Source organism: Sander vitreus, chromosome 16 (assembly GCF_031162955.1).
Source record: "Sander vitreus isolate 19-12246 chromosome 16, sanVit1, whole genome shotgun sequence".
Lineage (NCBI taxonomy): Eukaryota > Metazoa > Chordata > Actinopteri > Perciformes > Percidae > Sander > Sander vitreus.
This window is the reverse complement of record NC_135870.1, coordinates 12,086,389-12,105,810: the sequence shown is the minus strand read 5'-3', so window position 1 is coordinate 12,105,810 and position 19,422 is coordinate 12,086,389.

Here is a 19,422-nt window from a genome sequence, read left to right as displayed (position 1 = left end):
TAAGTAAAGATGACTGATCTCTCGTCTCTCTCTTGACGGGTCTTGAGCTTGTGTTGACTGCTGATTAGACTGACAGAGCCATTCTGACTGACTCACTGAACCGGCTTCAAAGCAGCCTGTGTGTGCAGGGTGTTTGTGTGTGTACAGTGTGTGTCTGCATGGCGTGTGTGCTCGTGTGCTTGTCTTTTTTTATGTATGAGTGTGTGTTTGCATAAATGAGTAGTCCAGTCATTCATCATGGTATCATTTCTCAGCTTCATGAATAATGTCAGTGTGTCTGCATCTATCTGATGTTCCCCAGTATAGGACTGCGGTGCACCTTCGGAGGGCTGTATTCATTGTAAATCAAAATGAATCAATTCATTGCACCAAATGCCATGTGTATTTTGTAAAACTGCACATCCCACTAATATAGAAATGATCAAGGATGTGTTTGAACGCTTGTTAATAAAGCAGGACGACAAAAATTTGAATCTTCTTTCCTTATACTCATGTAAGGGTAATGGGGCATTGAAACTACTAAAAATGTGCACTTTGAATTGAATGTTAAGAGAGTATTTTTCACAGCAAAAACAGTTGGGTATCAACAATTATTTAACCATTAACTGGCAAATATCTGTATTTTACTAGATGGAAACAATGCTAATAATATTGTAGGCACAAATAATAGAAAGATCTCTTAGATTCAGCCTAGATATGGGCCAAGCAAATAAATGAAGTATTTTTTACTGGCACGACCTTAAGACCTGCCATGGCAATTAGAGAACAAAGCTGATCCTAGCTGAAAAAAGTACTTTATTAGTCGATTGACAGAAAACTAATTGACTAACTAACTAACTATTTTGATAATTGATGGATCGTTCAAGTCATTTATTGAGCAACAATTGCAAATGTCCTCTGGTTCCAGCTTCTTCAATGTGAGAAGTGGCTGAATTTATTTGTCTTACATGATATTTAACTAGGGCTGTGATGGTATAGTTTTTTTCTTACGGTGAAGTATGTATCACCACGGTATGGCGGTTAACCGCAAACCCCTTACAAGAGTAGCATAAATTAGAATGAAAATGGCAGGGTGCCTTAAGTGAGTGACGTCAGTGCCCATATGGTCGCGCAAGGAGAGCGAGCGGTAACGGAGAATAGCGTATCAGTGCTGCTCTGAATGACTCTCTCAATATGAGTCTTTACTGTGTTTTGCTGTCATTTACGGCCGCACTGCTTTCTCTCCTCTCCGCTGGTCTATTCCACAGACAGTTCAGAAAGAAAAAAAAAAAAGTTCTAGCAGCTGAGCAGAGAGAGAGCAGAGAGGGCAACTCGGCAGGCCGCTAACTTGTTGCTCTCTCTACCAATATAAACTGAAATTGAACCGTGCGGTTTTGCCGGGATTAAGCTAAAGAGAAGGAAACTCTGCTAGCTGCTAGGCTCAAGTGCAATGGTAAAAGAAGAAGGAGAAATGTCTTTGCCTTCCTTACTGTGTATTATATTAAACGTTACCTGCAGAAATAATTCATAATAATCTGACACACAAAAGAAATCCGCCATATAGCCTATTTAATGGACTGTCCATTCTCTTATACAAAGCTGAAGTGATGAGCAATTTAAGTATTTTTTCTCCGTAATCTCTTGACTATAGGATAGAGGACAGTCGATGAGGATAACTACACAATGATTATTGTTTTCATTATCTTTCATTTCACACGACATCTGTTCTCCTGTAACTTCTCGCCAGCAAAAAATGTGATGATGGTGTTGATGTCATCACACCGGTAGTGGCACGTCACCGCCGGTATTGCGGTGATGCGGTTATTGTCACAGCCCTATATTTAACCAAATGTTATTTGGACAAAACAAGACAATAACACCTGGGGCTTTAGGAGAAATGTTTGACTATTGTCTGACATTTTGTATAGTAAGCATTTATCTGGTACAATTATTTTAATATAGACAAGAGCTAAACTAAAAATTATTTTCATTATCGATTAATTTGCAAACTATTATTAATTAAATATTAAGGGTAGCCTATAAAAATTCCCATAACAGTTTCCCACAGCCTATAATGCCATCTTTAAATTGGTTTAAACAATCCAAGCACAATAGTATTCCATTTTAATGATCTAAGACATACCATACAGAAACACCAACTTTTTTTTCTTTTGCTTGTAAATGACTTAAATGATGAATCAATTATCAAAATTCTTGGCGATTCTTTTTCTGTCGACTGACAAATCAATTAATCGACTAATTGTTTCAAAGCTAATAAAGACAACATGGATCTAGGCCTACATCTTAAGCTTTCCTAAAACGTTCATTTGCGGCACATTCATTTTTTTTAATACCATGTTCTAACAATCTAAGTTCTAATCAATGTTAAATTGATAGACATATTTACCCCAATAACGACAGACAAGGGATGATTTCTATAGCAACAACTCATTGCAACTGAGGATAAATCTAAACATGGCACCAATTTGACCACTTTATTTCACCAACCCGAGATAGCACTTCACTCATTCAAGACAGCTTGTCAAATGTCAGCAGTACTGAGGAAGAACTTCCTTCGAACACTGGTGTCTGTCACCACCGAGACTGGATAAAGATAGAAAGGATTTCAAAGAGGCAGAGTTCCCATATGTCCTTAGCAAAGAACAATACCTCCACTTTGAAAACAGCTCTTGCTCAGAGTGAACATCATTCGCTCAAAAGACTGACAACAATGTCGCCGCAATGTAAGGATAAAGAAAGGACAGATGGTTGACAGCCCTCAGCTGTCTTCAAATCATGGCTTTCTTTCATCCTTTGGTTTGAAAACGAAGAAAAAGGACAGAAAAGATGGATGGAGTTCAAGAATGGCTGACAGATGGACATTAGAGATGCAGGGCCCGCCCCTAGCAGTTGTAATTAAGTTACATAATTGCACAGATAATGATTCAGTCTGCCTTCAAGTCATAACACTCCATGACACAGCAGAGAATAATTTGTCATTTGCCTGCCTTACTGCAAATGTCATTCCACAAAAAAATGTTTTAGTGATGTCTGCAACCAATGAATAAAGACTTTACAGAAGTGGTGAAAGGCTTCATTGCTGGTGGGTGATACAGTCCCCACGGTTACCAATGCAGCTTTTTATTATAAAAATCTATTCACAATGCTCTATATTTATACTATGCCTCTGTAACTCAGGGCTTGTACAAGAGTACATAGACCAATATAGAAAAACAGCCTCCTAAATCTCAAGGCTGTTTTATAGACACTTGCCTTACAAGATGACAAAACAGGCACTACAGCTAAGACTATCCACTAAAAGGCTAACACCCTAAAAAACATACATAATAAGGGTTTAGTATTTGTGGAGCTGTCAAACAGAAAACCACAAGCAAGAAATATGGATTTGTTGACTGCAGGCAATGCATTGAGAAACCGCATGCAGAGACTTAGTTAGTTTACTACACTATGGGTCCTTTCTGATTCCACTACAGATGCCAAGGCAGGTGTAAGCTGTAATACTGTGTCAGGATTTGTAGTTTATTAAGCAGACAGGATGTCACAGTTAAAAAATTTGAACTCATAAAAATAGTTTATATTATTGATGATGTGCAAGAAGAAATGCATGTGGTGGATAGTCATGTGGTGAGGTCATTAATGCAATGGCTGCATCAAATCCAGAGGCGGCAGAAAGACTGTGGATCCATCAAAACCAATCTCTCCACTAAGTCCTAGTTCACACGTACACAGGTATTTTTGAAAACAGGGTTTTTCCTCTTTCATTCTAAAACACACCCCATCCACACAAGTTTTTTTTTTTTAAATGCTGTCCAAATGAAAAACGCAAAAACACAACTGAATGCTGTCTAAATTCATGTTGGCCAATCACGCAAAGAAGGAGAATATGTTGGCCAATCAGAAGCCTGAAATAAAAGCTGTTACCGGACATCACAGGCCAAAAAACTCAGTTTTCCCTGTCTACACATCAACACTAAAAGGAGAGCTTCTAAACTTCTTCACCCTGGAAGGAGTTTTACAAAAGATCCAATTCAGGGACCTCAAATGTAGTTTGCATGTGGACGAAATTCCAAAATGCATAGAAAAAGCTACTTAAAAAAAACGTGTAGGCCTACATGTTGACTGAGTGTACGAGGCAATGAACTCTTAAAATCTGAATATGTTTTTGCAGTAACATTCTAATGAAAAGAATGATGGCAGGACGTTCTCTTAAGATGGAAAACTGACTCTAGCCAACAATCTCAGTTTACACCACTGCACACTCCAGGCCATACCAACTGCACTCACAGCTTTCACCATCCTCTCTGTGATGAAGGTATCCACTGAAACACGCACACAGAACTCATTCTCAACTCTCTTAAAAGCATCTGGCTCTGGGGCTCAGCTGTTAAGAGTGTGCACACCATGTAGTCCTTGGCAGGGGCCCAGGTTGGAATCTGACCTGCGGCCCTTTGCTGCGTGTCATCCCCTCCCTCTGCCATCTTTGCTGTCTATCACTATCTAATAAAGTAAAAAGTCCAAAAGAATAATCTTAAAAAAGCCCCACATCATGTGTTGCTCAAACCACAGGGCCCATCTCATTCAGCTTGCCTTCAAAAGGCACTGAAACACAAGTTAAAAGATGAATGGCCATTTTGATGAAGATAGATTCAATGCCCAGCAACATAGCCTTCAGCTTTACTGATGCACAGAGCGGGAAGTCCAGAATGAGTTTAGGTTTCTTGTGGCTGTGTGTGAATGTTTATATCCCTGTTTACTAATACACAATAATATGAATTCATGTTGCTGTTGGTCTTTGCGTAGGCTTTTTGTATTTAATGGCATTATAACATATCTTGTTTGCAATTTTCAAAATCCGTCATCAGTCAAAGGGCAAATGACGGTTGTTGTACAATTTGTTCATCAACCCAGGTTTTGTTGCCATCCCTGCCAGATGTTTTCTGTTGTGAGTTGTGTTTCACATTTTTATTTCTTCATGACTTTAACCTTACTTTAGGTTAGCCAGGCTTAATGTAGCTATGTCACTGTAACTCTAAGTGTTAGCTCTAAATGTCTGTTGACCATTTCAGGTAATGAACAAGTGAAATCAAATTTTACATTACTATTAAATCAATGAGGGAAATCACAATACACTCTTTGGTCTATAATGTATTTGTATCATGTGACTTATGCAGTGTTTGAACTATAAATGTATGCAGTGAACTGTTTGCGGTCTTTCATAACTGTGTTCTAACAAGCATTGACTCTGACATCAGTGACAATGGCCATAGATCCTCTCTCTCGGTAAAGACAGAGAAAGAAGTAAGAGACTCCCCGGAGGACACATTTGTTGACTAGGCTTCAGACTGAGCATGTATCATGAATGAAAAATGACTGAAACTCCTCAGTCTCTCATCTTGACACTCATGCAAGACATTATGTATGTGTTTGCAATATACTGGAGGTACAGACACACCATGAGCCTTTAAAAGGTCTAACTTTCTCAATGCCTGTCCTTGGCTTTGCTTATTCAAGAGCTTTATTTGTGTTTTCATTTGATTAATTTAGGAAGCTCAGCCCCGTCAACAACCTCAATACAGCCAAGACAAAAACTAATCAGTGTCCCAATCATTAAACGTAATGCAGCCCTAAGGATTTCATTGGATATGTTCCAGATGAGTCTAAAATAAAACTACGGAGAACGTATAAATGGAGGTAGACAAAGTAAAAACAAGGCATCATTAGAATCGTAGTCAATTGCAGTTTGTAGGATCAGCCATGTGAAATTCAGGGGATAACCAATATTACAGTTTGTCCTATTCAAATAAATGATCAACAGATTTGTTTGTACATTTTAATTAAATGCAGTTATACAAACTCACTCCATTCTTCATTGATGATGGTTGGTAGAATATGGTTCACAGGAAATTTTATTCTTGGGCTTAAATGTCTTTCCATTTTATGTATTTTTAAGCAACAGCATGTACAATATTAATCATAAAGGGGCTTTCACACCACCGCACAGTAACTCACCGCCTCCAGTCATTTCAATGAGGCGGAGGCGGCAGAGGTGAAGCGGTTTTGATCACAGCAGTATGGGTATGAAGTAGTTGCCGTTTCGCCTTTTTGGGAAACGCTCTTGAAGGTAGGCGGTTGTCAGGGTGGTTGCTGCTTGGTGTTGTGAAACCAGCTTAAATGCTGTCATTTGATCTATTTGATTTAAAAGGTCCAATGTGTAGGAATTTCTCCTATCTAGCGTTGAGATCATATATCGCAATCAACTCTCTCGCACCACGCAGTTCAAAGTACGTATTACAGCTACGGTAGCTTTCACACTTCAAAAAGCCGGTCTCTTGCTCTTTTCAATATCATTTCTCTTTTTCTGGGCGAAGAAGAAGACTCCTGTTCCTGAAATTTGGATTTTGAATACATGTGGTCCTCTATGTTTCCTTCTTCAAACTTGCCGGGGCCGGGAAGCTACGATACCCATTAGCAGCATTAGCAGCACCTGTGAGTTTATCATGTGACAGCGAAAACGCGAAAGGCGGAGCACTATGTCCTGTATGTCCAAAAGGACAAGTTTCTGAACGGGCAACACAGATTTTGATAACGAACAAGTAAACATGTTACACACTGGACCTTTAATCTGAGTGAGCTTCGATTTAATTTTGTTTTATGAAGAATACAACCTGTTTTCATAGATAAACAGTTACTTTTTACCATTATTTTTACTTAGAATATGATTATGATCCTTGTGTTTGGTAGATAGTATGTACACTGTTTACTATTGGGAATAACATGATGCATATTTATTCGTATTTATTTCCACATTATTGCTAACATGTATGAATACAAGTATGTAGTTTTGTCATTTAGTAACAACAATAAGTGAGAATAACTTAAAGCCATATGTATCATTATGTGAGGTCTTTTGCATATAATAATAATAATATTATTATTATTATTATTATTATTTTATTTACATAGCACTTTTCAAGCATTAAGCACAAAGTGCTTTCCAGATTAAAAGATTTACAGGATATGAATTCGGAATCAAAAAAAAAAAACTACCCCCCGTGTCATACAATGTGAGGCAATTTATAATTTGAATCTTTCACTTGCAGGTAAATGAAGACATGGATTTGCACACAGACTGCATTTAGTACTCTTTGTGAACAAAAACAGTGGGTATTGGGTTACAACATGAGTGCTGACATGGTCTTATACTAATGACGCAATGCCTGAGGCATACTGACAGGTCTGTCGTAGGGGGCCAGGCCAGAACTCCAGGCTGCTGATGCTTACTGCTGACAGATATTGACTTCTCATGAAGCAAGGCCTTGTGTGGCTGTGTTGGTGATTACCATGTACTGCTTATTGACATGTGAAATGTGTGTCAGGCTTATTCAGAGGTTTGAGACCCCACACCATGTCACTGGAGTAGGGGTGGAACAGTACATGTATTCGTATTGAACCGAAACGGTACGGGCGTCTCGGTTCGGTACATGAATTTACACGGAGACTACACGGTACAAAAATAAATAAAACTTGCGTGCAAATTAATTAATGTAATGCGGAACGACTGTTAGATACTCATTTCTTTAGGGACACCTAAAGAAGCCCCCCCTTAGCGCTGAAGCTCCCAAGCTCCGCCTACAATACATCCATGCCTACCTACATGTCGAGTCGGTCCAGTGAATCCACACACCATGGGCCACATGAGGCAAACTAGTCCCTTCCAAACCAAACACGGACGCATGTATCCCTTCTTGCCTCGACCACAAATGGCCTTCAGGCCCGTTTGCTTCGCTATTTGCTCCACTGTTAGCTGTTAGCTCCCCCGTAAGCTGTTAGCTCCACTGTTAGCTCTGCTGTTTGCTGTTAGCTCGGCTGTTAAGCTAACACCAAAACTCGTCAACTGCTCTGTGTAACCGAAGCTGCTTTTTTTTTAACATCCCTGCTCTGTGCATTCACATATGAGAGCAGCGCTTGTCTCCCATATCACACTACTAACTAGCTGATTGTCTTATTTTGTTTACAAGTTCCAGATGGAGTCTGGAGATGATGTGGGGTACTTACTGTTTACATCTTACTTTATACGCTTCAGGCTGTTGCAGCTAGCTCAGGGGAGAGAGTGTATGACACTAGGTGGTACAGCCTGAGACATGCACAATAAAAAAAATTGCCATCTGCATTTTTGTTTTGCTTTTCCCTCCATTGTACCGAACCGTGATGTCTGAACCGAGGTATGAACCGAATCGTGACATCTGTGTACCGTTCCACCCCTACACTGGAGTAGTCATAGAAACTAAATATCATGGATTCTTTTCATCAATTTTATTTTCCCCCCAATTTACGTACTACAGCTAGATTACATGTTCTCATTTCCTTCAGAGCTAACTATGTGCACTCTTTTACTCATCCTCGACTCTTTTATTCTCAACTCCCTCTTATAGCTTCACCCCAAGCTCCTTTACTTGTTCCTGTTTCTTTGATTATCCAATTAGTCAAAATTCTCTTGGTTTGACTCATTCAAATTGGTTTTCCCTGTCTTTTGTCCCTTTTGGTATCCTGAAATGGAGCCAACCCTTTTACCAAAACGATGTACATGTACTGTTCAGGCCAAGCTGCCCAAGATTTGACAGTCAAAAGTCAGAGTGCATGTCCAAGACACAGCTGACATTAACAGCAGAGTAAAATCCATACATGGGATTCATGAACTTCAATCATGAACCCAACATTTCATCCAACTAGCAGAACTACTTGCACATATTCAATAGCTACACTTCTATATCCCAACAATGCACAAAATACCACACAAATACATTTGAGTCAAACATTGAACTTAGTTCAACTAAGAGGAAACGAAAATAGGAAATATTATTTCCACAGAGCAGTTGAGTCTGCTCAGTTCACCCACTCAAGAGTTTTTTCCTCAACCAAACTCTCACTACATTCCAGAATTTCCATAACGTAACAAAAATGATCAAAGAATATTCTTTCATTAAATCAACCCACAGAAGAATCTTTGCAGCTAGCTTTGGTCTTACCTGCACATCTGTCAGAAGTAAGCCTAGTCAGTGCGCTGCCAGGTTGTCATCTGACCTTATGGTAAGTGTGCCGAATATTGAGGTTTATGAGTTATGCCAAGGGTGGGCTCAGAACAGGATGGACACAGCCTCTTCCGTGCAGTCAGTCCACCACACCTAGGGCTGCACCATACTTGTGGACAAGTTATCAGCATACACAGTTAAGTGGAGGTTTAGTTGGATGACTGTGCATGTAACGTTGCTGACTAAAATTGATCAGTTTTCTTCTATATTGATCCTGATTGTATTAGGCCTACACTGTGGAAACGACTGTGGCTAAATGTATAAGTGTAAGCCATTTTGCATCAAAATGTCGCACTTTTCTGAGTCACAACTTAGTCGAAACAGAACGTACAAACATCACACACATACTGCTGGAATTGGCACAACTTTCCAGGAACTCTTTCCAGTGGTATTGGTATTGTCGATCTCCGTTAAGGATAAACATCCGCACTTTGGAATTATATGAGAAGGAACTCCTTATAACTTCAAATATTGCCTCACAATCATCATTTTTCAGATGTTTTATCGTGATAAAAATCATGCCAGCTGATTAGTCCGTACCTTTGTGGTTAAAGTGCCAACAGGAACCGTTAACAGCTATTGCAACATGACCATAATGTTAACTAATATAGGCTTAAAAAGGTAGGCAATTTAGTCATGGATGTATTAAAAGAACGGATTTAGTACACAGTTAACTTCCTGTTTGCATCCCCCAAAGCATGATGGGAAATGTACCACCAAACTCAAATCTAGAATTTTGAAAAGAGGCTTTTTTCGTTTCACATTTTTATTTTTTCATTTTAAACTATCAAAACATGTTCTTGAAAGTAGGATAGGCGATAGAAAATCCCAACAACATGGTTTTATATCCATAGACCCCTAACATTTGCCTCTCCATTCATATCTGCTGTGTGTTACAAACTCATGCAACTCGCATGCCAATGGCATTTATGAGTAGCCTAACACTAAAAATAACAATATATGACATGTGTCTAGATTAGACATAGTGATATATGCCATACATCTGTAAATAAAGGAAGTGAATATTCCGTTGTTATGATTGATTTAGGCATATCCAGTGACCAGGTGGCTGTAGACCATAAGTGTGACGAGTCATTAACCAACTAACTTGACTTACTAACAGTTAATTTATTAACTGCAGTGTACTGTATTTTATTTGCATTTTATATTTTCTTCAACAAATACAGTACAATCTAAAAGTTGACAAGCTGGCCCTCCTGCTATGGGACTGTTCTTTATATAAGTGAGAACTTGATTTATAGAAGTGAGAAGTGATAATGTTCTTCCCCATATAGAATAGCTTTGGGGCTTCTCAACATTGATGCATCCTTGATAGTGGCACCTTTTGTAAAATAAATGCATTCCAGTACTTCCAAAAGGACTCCTCTTAGCTGAGAGGATTGTAACACTATATGTGAAGCTACAAGGGAAATGCTAATTATCCATAATCAACTATCGTTGCTTATTGAAGTTTCTTTCTTTTATTAATCTTAGTCTATAAAATAAATAACTGGGGCCTCTGGAACTAAACTTGACACATTATTTTTTTTTTAAAGCCAAATAAAACTTTTTTAGGTTTTGATTTGTGGTTTTATTAAGGACAGTGATAATACAGTGAAATAGATTTACAGTTTGAACATGTAACGTCAGTACAATGCAGTTGTCCTTCCAGATATGATACACAGTAATATACACTTTTATACACTGAATATATATAATAAGCTTCTAAAATTTAATGCAGAGCCAATGTTAGTGGTATATGTGTATCTAGTAAACTGGCAACTGTCTCTTAACTGGCAGTGAATTAATATTATAAAAGAGAAAGACCAACATATTTGCAGGCAACAAACAATATCTTCCAAATGCACATTCTATATTAAATCAGATAATTTTTAAAACATATTGTATGCCATTTCACCTGTCAGATTTTCCACTCACTTTCCAGTAGAAGTTGACCTGCACACCAACAGACATATAATGTAAAATGTGTATTATGTGATGAACCTGGCTCAGATCTCATGCCTGCAAAATGTATCCAGTGATAACTGGAGAAATTAATAGGATTGTTATGCAAAAGGAGGATGAAAGATATATTTTCTCAGAGACATTCACAAAGAGTATTGAAGAGGTAGAGATAAAAGGTCAGATACTGAAGCCAAATATCACATCCAGCAAAGCTCTCTGAGGAATCTGTGATCTGAGCTCCATTTCAAGTTGTGGCTAAATGACACTTTAGGACCAATATTGGGGCGGTGAACCATGAACTAAAGGTGCCCTTTGTAACAGTCATAATGAAAACTCCAGGATTTGTTGGCATAGGGAGGTGTACTGTATATATAAGTACATTCTTTGCCACTTTGGTGTACAGCAAGTCTCAGCTTTGTAACATAAAAAGTATATATTCCACCAATAAAATAACAGTGAAGATATAATTGTGAAGATGCCATTAAAAAGTTCAGTTATTAACATTTAAAAAGAACAGTAAAAGGCTAAATTCTGGATACAACATATAGTATTGATGGTAAAGGTCAGCTGAGCCCGAAATTCTTTTACTCTGCTGGAAAACCTATAAAGCGAAACCAATGTACAGCACGGTATGTGACTGCACTGCTTGCTGTGACTTGAGTGGAGCAAACGCTCCAAATATACACAACATCACACAAACTCCAGAGTTTACATTTCCAGTTCCCACTTCAGAGAGAATTTTTTCTATAACATCTCAGCTCACCTCAGGGATTACAATAGCGTGCAGACAAAGTAAACAAGTGCAATGTAGCATATTTGATCCCAGACAGACAGACAGGAAGACTAAGAATAAGGATGGTAAGTAGGTACTGTAGGTAGCTAACATAACACACAATTCCTGTTGCCAGTTATGCTGTCATAACATTGATTAATGTTGGATTTATCTATTGGAAAAGGCTGTCTGAGACTTCAATTTGGTATCTGAAACTCAAGAGAAAATAAAGACATTTTGAAGGGTAAATACAGAACTGTATGTAGGACACAGGCGGCAGATAGGAAGAAATGACAGATAATCGCCTTGCAAAAGAAACTAAGTTGACACATTTATCTTAAATTCATAAATAAATAAAAGTCGTGGCTGAAATGAAATAAGCAGTGAAAAGGGCCTTAAACTTTGTGCACTGCAGTGGCAAAAATTGGATTTTCAGTTCTCTGATTAGTTTTTAATGTTAGGAATGAAGGTGATGCAAAAGCCACATCAGTGAGAGCAGGTACTGGAGAGACATATTCAAGGCCTTTGTAATCATATCATTTTTCTGTCTAGAAGTCCTGATCGGGAGCATTGTCACGTCTCACCATTATGCCCTGATTTTATCACTTACCACTGCTTGAGGACAATACACAAAAGTGCAGATTAGCAGAGTTAAAGAAAAAAATTCCAATTAATCGGGAGTTTAGTGGGAAAGAGTTTCAATTTAATCTCCCAAAGGAGGAGGCTTCATGCATGTCAGAGTTCAGGGGTTTAAGGGATTGTGGTACAGGCTTACTGCATCTGGACAGGGACAGTTATTGAGTGCACTCGTCCTTGGGGTCGGACAAGGGCTTACGTGCTAGTGATGAGAGTGACAATGGCAGTTGTCCCTGATTGTGTCCTATAGTGTTTGATTTTGCAAAGGAAATGAAAAGGAACGAAAGGAGGGAAGGAATAGTATGGAAGAATGCATTCAACTAATGCTGAAACGATTAGCATTCATTGAATTCAATTAGTGCTTAAAAGGAGTCAAGGATTCAAGAATCAAGTGGTTAGTCGACAGTGAATGGACGAATTAATGAATCGTTTAAGTCATTTGTCAGGCAAAAATGACACATCTTAAGGTCGCAGTTTCTCAAATGTGAGGATTTGCTGCTTTTCTCTGCTTCATATTGCTGTTTATTGAAACATTGTTTGGATTTTTTGGTCTGTTGATTAGACCAAAGAAGCAATATAAAGATGTCACCACAGCTCTGGAATATTAGGGTTAGGGTTACAGTCACTGACTGTATTGTTTTTATTACTCTGTTCTCGTTGAACCAAAGTAAGAGTCATATCCACATTCTTGGCACTGAGTTGAGCATGTTCTCTGTTCCTTCTTCCGGTTTAAAATCAGCTGTGTGAAATGTGATGCCATATTACTGTGTCAGAAAAAGATGGCTTGCCCAGCTGGGATAAAGTTGTCACTCCAAAAGAATTTAAGTATCTCAGGGTCTTGCTCACAAGTAACACTGACGTAGACTTTATTTTTGCTTTGCAGTCAGCAAACTACTGTAGGGCTGTACTTGTGGTTGTGTTGATTAAGTTTCGACATTCATGCATATTTTTGTCATTATGCTTAAAATCTTGGCCGCATTATCCCCTTTCGCTCCATGGCTGTGAAGGACACAGCCCTGAATAGTTGTTATTTGTGTTATCAAAATTCAGCTTGTGTCAGCCCATCAGGTTAATTAATTCAGGGCTGATGAAAGCTTTCTCTCCATATGTTCACCTGTACAAGCAAATGTAGCCAAAAACAGTTCAGATTGCACTCCACGGATTCACTTCTGCTGTTTAACTGTTGTTAATTGTGTTTGACACAAGGTCTTAAAGTCACAGCAGCCTGTCATAAAAGTGATATCTTTTGGGAAAACTATTGCAAATCAATAATGTAGAGACCCTGTTTTATTATGTGTTTAACTGCCTAACAGACTTTCAAAAGTTAGCAGTGTTAATTAATTGCACTAGATCCAGCATACTTGTCTTTATATTACTGATGTCATCTGTCAACGCAAACAGATCAGGACCTTTCTTCTCTCCCTTGCTCTTCATCTCTCCCACACTCCAGTAGATGGTACTCTCTGCAGAAGTTCAGGGTCAGTTGCTAAAGCCGAAATATCCATGCTCCTCTAACAACGTTAACTTGGTGTTGATTATTTTACGTTCTACAAATTTGAATCCCTCTTTGTGCAATTCAATAATTCACTTCATTGCCTCTCTCCTCTTACTATTCTCCTTGTACTTTATGCTCTTTCTATTACACATGAGACTGAGAACTTTGACTCAGACATCTTTAACTTGGTTGCACACACAAAATTACTCTTCAGTAAAAGTAACTGAACCATGTCTTTCCTTCCATGCGACTGCGTCTCATATTTTAAATTAACATATTTTAATTATTAAAGTCTTTTTACATTTTTCTTTGTACAATAATTGTATTACTTAATCCCATTGTGATTAAGCCCAGAAATAAATGTTTCATCACACTATTATAGTTATTATTTTATCCATACATTCATCTCCTAAAGATGTTCAGTATTGAGAGGGATTGAGAAAAAGAATCATCAGTTGGGCTGAGATGTCTTTTAAATTATCTGTACACATAGATCATGCATGTTTATTTGCTGCAGCTTCTTTTCCCTGATCATTCTATTGCTATAAATGCATGCACCCATGCACACATTTGTATGTGTCATTTCAAAGAAATGTGTGTTTGAGAACCTAAAGGGGGCAGGCAAGGGATTTTTGCTGGCTCTGCAGAAGGCACACAGTCATGATTGACTGGTTTTCCTTTGGATCAATAATCCTGGACTATGCAGCATCAAGGACAACAACACATTCCTAGATCTCTGCCAGCCATCTCCAACTGCATCAAGCCCTTCATGGTGAAGACAGGGTCCCATGGTTAAACGACAGACACGTTGCACAGTCACGATTAAGCACTGCACCCAGAGATGGTACAAACAAGTTCTCATTAGTCAACCATTCCCTGTTCTGCTATCTTGCCTGGAGCTACTCTCGCTGCACATGCTTTGAATACATTCACACACCTCACATACACACTCAGAGATGTTCAAACATGTTCATTCTAATTCAAAAATATATTTGACATGGAATTTGCTTTCATTTTAACGGCATGTTTTATGACACTACTGGACATCTCCTGAATAATTACACAGAGCTGTTTCATATTAATGCTTATTTGTAATCTACTTTAGTGTAGCCCTTAGCTGATCTTCCTGACTAGCTAACTGGCTGGTTGGGATGGATTTTATGCAAGCAGCGTGGGAGGTTTACATATTATCAAACTGCCTTCATGGCCTGCAGTTCATCTGCTTGCTTGTTTATCTGCTTATCCCTTGCCATTACTGTAATTAGGTATTTGTACTGTAAGCCACAACAAGGGCTCAGAACAACATGTGAAGACGGAATGATGCTAGAATGATGGTAAATAAGGCAAAAGCAGAATGGACTTTGTGTACAGCGCACTCTCTGAAGAGAAATAAGTCAGGGCCCTGGCAGCAGTGAATGCTGTAATTGCTCCGTTCAAAGAGCCCCTGCCTTGCCAGGACACAATGGACTGACCTTTTTGTGATTGTAAACCTCTATTAATGGTGAACCACAGTGGTCAAAGCCCTGGCCTTCTCCTTTATACTATCCCATGCTGTTGTCATCCAAATTATGTAATTCACGTATTTTTACAGTTTCTCAATTATGTTATGGGGCAGAGATCTATGTTATTTCTATTGAAACAACACCCAATTTTGTTTTCCTACTGTTCATGCTGTGTCCCTGTTTGAGTCATTTTGGTAAAGAAGAACACACTCACTGGCTCAGATATTCACCATCTGGCAGTTCTTTGAAAGAGTGACAGTTTTTGACACAGTTGTTTGAATTACTAATATGCTGTGGAAGTCCTTTTGTGAAGTACTGTAAGGGGCCACGGGAAATGCAATTTTAATTCACAATTGCAGCATTTACGGAATTGTTTGTCATTATGTGTTTGAAGGCAATACATATGAGCTGTTGTTTGAGCTCTAATTATAACTTGCTGCTTAATAAACTATAACAAATTTTCTTTATTAGCTGGTAATGGCGCTTACAATCAACGTACTGACTGTTCCACTGTAATATTTTTCAATTCTAAAAGTAACTGCACAAAGACATTCATAGACATTAGCAATACCCATATCAAGAAGAATATGCTAAGCAATAATGGGTTGCTCAAACATAAGGTCCAGTCACAAGTCTTATTTTAAGTAATTCGATCATAAAAAAAATCACTTTTGCACTTTTGTTTCTCTCTAAAGAAAAAACAAGAACAACAACAGCAAGGTTGAGACCTTTTTAGGTTGAGAGGTTTTTTAGCCACTGAAAGAGCCAATATGCTAAGAATGGTGAGCTATTAACTTTGCCAACATGCTTTGGACTACACTGAACACCAGATGCCACCGAGAGAAACTGCTAAATCAATGACGCGGTGTGGTTAACTGAGGTAGAAGTGGAGAGAAAAGTACTGTTTGCTCATAGCTACTGTATAGCAAACAGACAGGCCAAGCAATATTATATGAGACAACTTAATTTTGTGTCTTAATTCAGAGACGGCCTCTTTCAAAGTCTACATTTCAAGACTACATATAACAAGTCAACAAGGCTGCTCCAAAGGCTTCATATGCGGCTGAGAAATTCAGCCTTCTGTTGCTCAAATCTGAAGGGCACAAGCATTGTCAATATTCCAAAATCCATTTTTCGTAAGCCAATACACAGCGATTTGAAGTGTGAAATAGGATGGGAAAAAAGATACAAGAAGGAGCTTCCTTAGCTTCATGAAAAATGTCAAATATCATCAATCATAATCTTTTGCTCGATATAAAAATTATATACAACTGTACCAACACAGGATATAATACTCTAGGTAAATGTATTTATCGCTTGCTGGAAACACCCGTGAATCAAATGTAATGAGTCTTTGTAATTACTGTTTCTGAAAACTCATAAAACAGTTAGGTGCTTTCCATTCAAAGTCATGAGTCTGCCACCTCTATCGGACCTGAATTATGAGCTGTCACCAAGTCACACACACTGAAACTTTAACACATCCTGACACACAGCGGTCAGCAAAGCATTGATCTTAGAGCCAGAGCAAGCTGTTGGTCTGTTGACCAAAGCATCACAACATTATTAAAATCCACGACTACATCTGCTTAATTTGACATATGATGAGGAGACACTTCTAGGTTCTTTCTTTTTATGTTGGAAACTTTCCCTTACAATTGAAAACTAGTCAGTACTTTAAAACTAACCGGATTAGAAAAAATTGCAGCAAATTAGAGTGCACAAAGCGTAACTTGCACAGGTCAGTTGATTTCTTCTTTGGGGATGGAATTTTCCCAGCAGGAGTCCAACATGCCTTCTAAAACCCAGTCACCCAGATCGGATTAGTCCATTTCAATTTCCATGATTTGAATGGATAAGTGGCTCTCCTTTTGTGCTGGAGATGATGTTTACCTCCTAGGGTCTCCAGTTCAATCAACCACTTCTGTGATTTGTTAAGTTTACCAAACAAGTGAAATTGTGTAACTGGGAGAAGCACCCGTATCAACAAATCTAGAAAAATAATAATGTGCATGAACCATGAACTACAGACAAGAGACTGAGGGCTTGCATTGGCCTTCACAGTCCTCACAATTTAATATTACTGAATATCTGTGGTTATATCTCAAAGGTGCAGTGCAAACAAAATAACCTACACATATTTCTGAACAAGAGATGTTCTGCAATAAAATGTGGAGAAAAAACACTGAAGAAAAAATGAATAGTCTATAAGAAACTACAAGGCTGTGGTGATGTCGTGTTCAAGAATTGCTCCCTACAGAGGTTGAATAAACTACTTTTCACTTAGAAATCTACAAAATCCACAATTGTCCATGGTGACAAAACGTTTATGTAAATATAACATATTTCCTTAGCTACTGTGTACTTGCATTTGTATTTTCTCTGCATTCTTTGTGTGCCTTCCTTTTTGCACCTGCTGCTTATGTGCACTCAGTAGATTCTACTTGTACATCAGTAGATTTACTCCAAATAGCACGGCTCCCCCCTACTGCCAGTCACCCCCTCTATTTTCTGCATGTTACGTGAGTAGCATTGATGTAACACCCCCAGGTACTGCCCTGGGTTTTTTTTATTCAGGAGGTATAGGGCTTCTAAGTAGCCATCTATCAGAAAAGCAGTACCCCAAAACCAGTTCTAATTTTGCTCAGACTCTCTGGTGGCCACTGCCAATGCTGCATCAGATTAAGTGTATGACCAACTCCTTAATTTCCAATCCATTGTTTTGTGAGCGCTGTAGCCTAGTGAACTTCTCTAACTTTTTCTTCATCCCTTTTTTGCCTCAACTTTGAGCTACGATACATGAAAGCAGGGCAGCTAGCCAGTCCCAGCCACACTGTAGGACATGCTTGTTTGTCATGGATGCCTCTCAATAGGCAAAGAGAAGAACAGCAGACAGTGTTGCTCTGGCAACACAATCCTCCTTGCGTATAGTGACATGAGTCACCGGGTACATCTGTCTTTATGTCTATCATAAGTGCTCTCAAGTGTCATTAGAGATGCAATCACATTATTACAAATGCACGTTGAGTGGCCAATCATTGTTCAGACCAACATAACTTACATTTAAATCCCAGTTAAGGGCATGTTGTATCAAACATATCACACTGGGGCAGAATTATAGGGAAATTGTTTATGAAATATGCTCAAGACATTAGCATTTTTCATTTAATATAATGGCGCAGTCCAAAAAAGGTAATCTTCGGTAGTCTCGCATTGCCACACCTATCTCCACAGCGCTGTGGAGTAGGGTCTGGCTACACCACAGACACCTTCTAAGGCCCGTTTCACACTGGCTGCGTTGCGTGAGCATGGCGTTTCTGTTGCGTGTCAGTTGCGTGGCGACTGCGTGGCATTTTCTATGTCTTTTCACACCAGAAACGTGTCTGACGCGGCGCTGCTGCTGCTAGCCTTGTCTGTACACATGAATGCACTCAAGCAGTAGTATACTTCATGTTAAACATATATACATACCTATTTGATAACAGCAAAGATGTCGGCAGTATTGACGGCAAAATAGGCTACAGAATATTTCGTTATTTGTTATATATTTCGTGCAATATTTGAAAATTGATAATTATTTATTATTATTTTTTTAAATTACCATACTTTGTCCGGAGCAATCCCCACCAATCGGACCCAAAACGTCCCAGTTAGATAGTAAATGCTGTGCAATAAGGCATGCAACATTTTCTTAAAAACATTTTCCCCGTGTAGCTTGCTAGCTCAAAGTTTGTTGTTGTTTCTCTAAGTGAAAGGAATTTTGAGAACGGTAACAGACAGAGAGAAGCATGAGCCACACACCAGATGTCAGGCAATTATCCTGAAAATGTACTTCTGTTGATCTACACTATCTTGGGTGTGACTATTTCTTTTCTGCCTGTTGTATTTTTTTTATAAGTGTTTAACCTTTAGAGGAAGAAAAGACTTCAAAAAAGTGTCACAGCAACTTAGCCCTGGTATAGT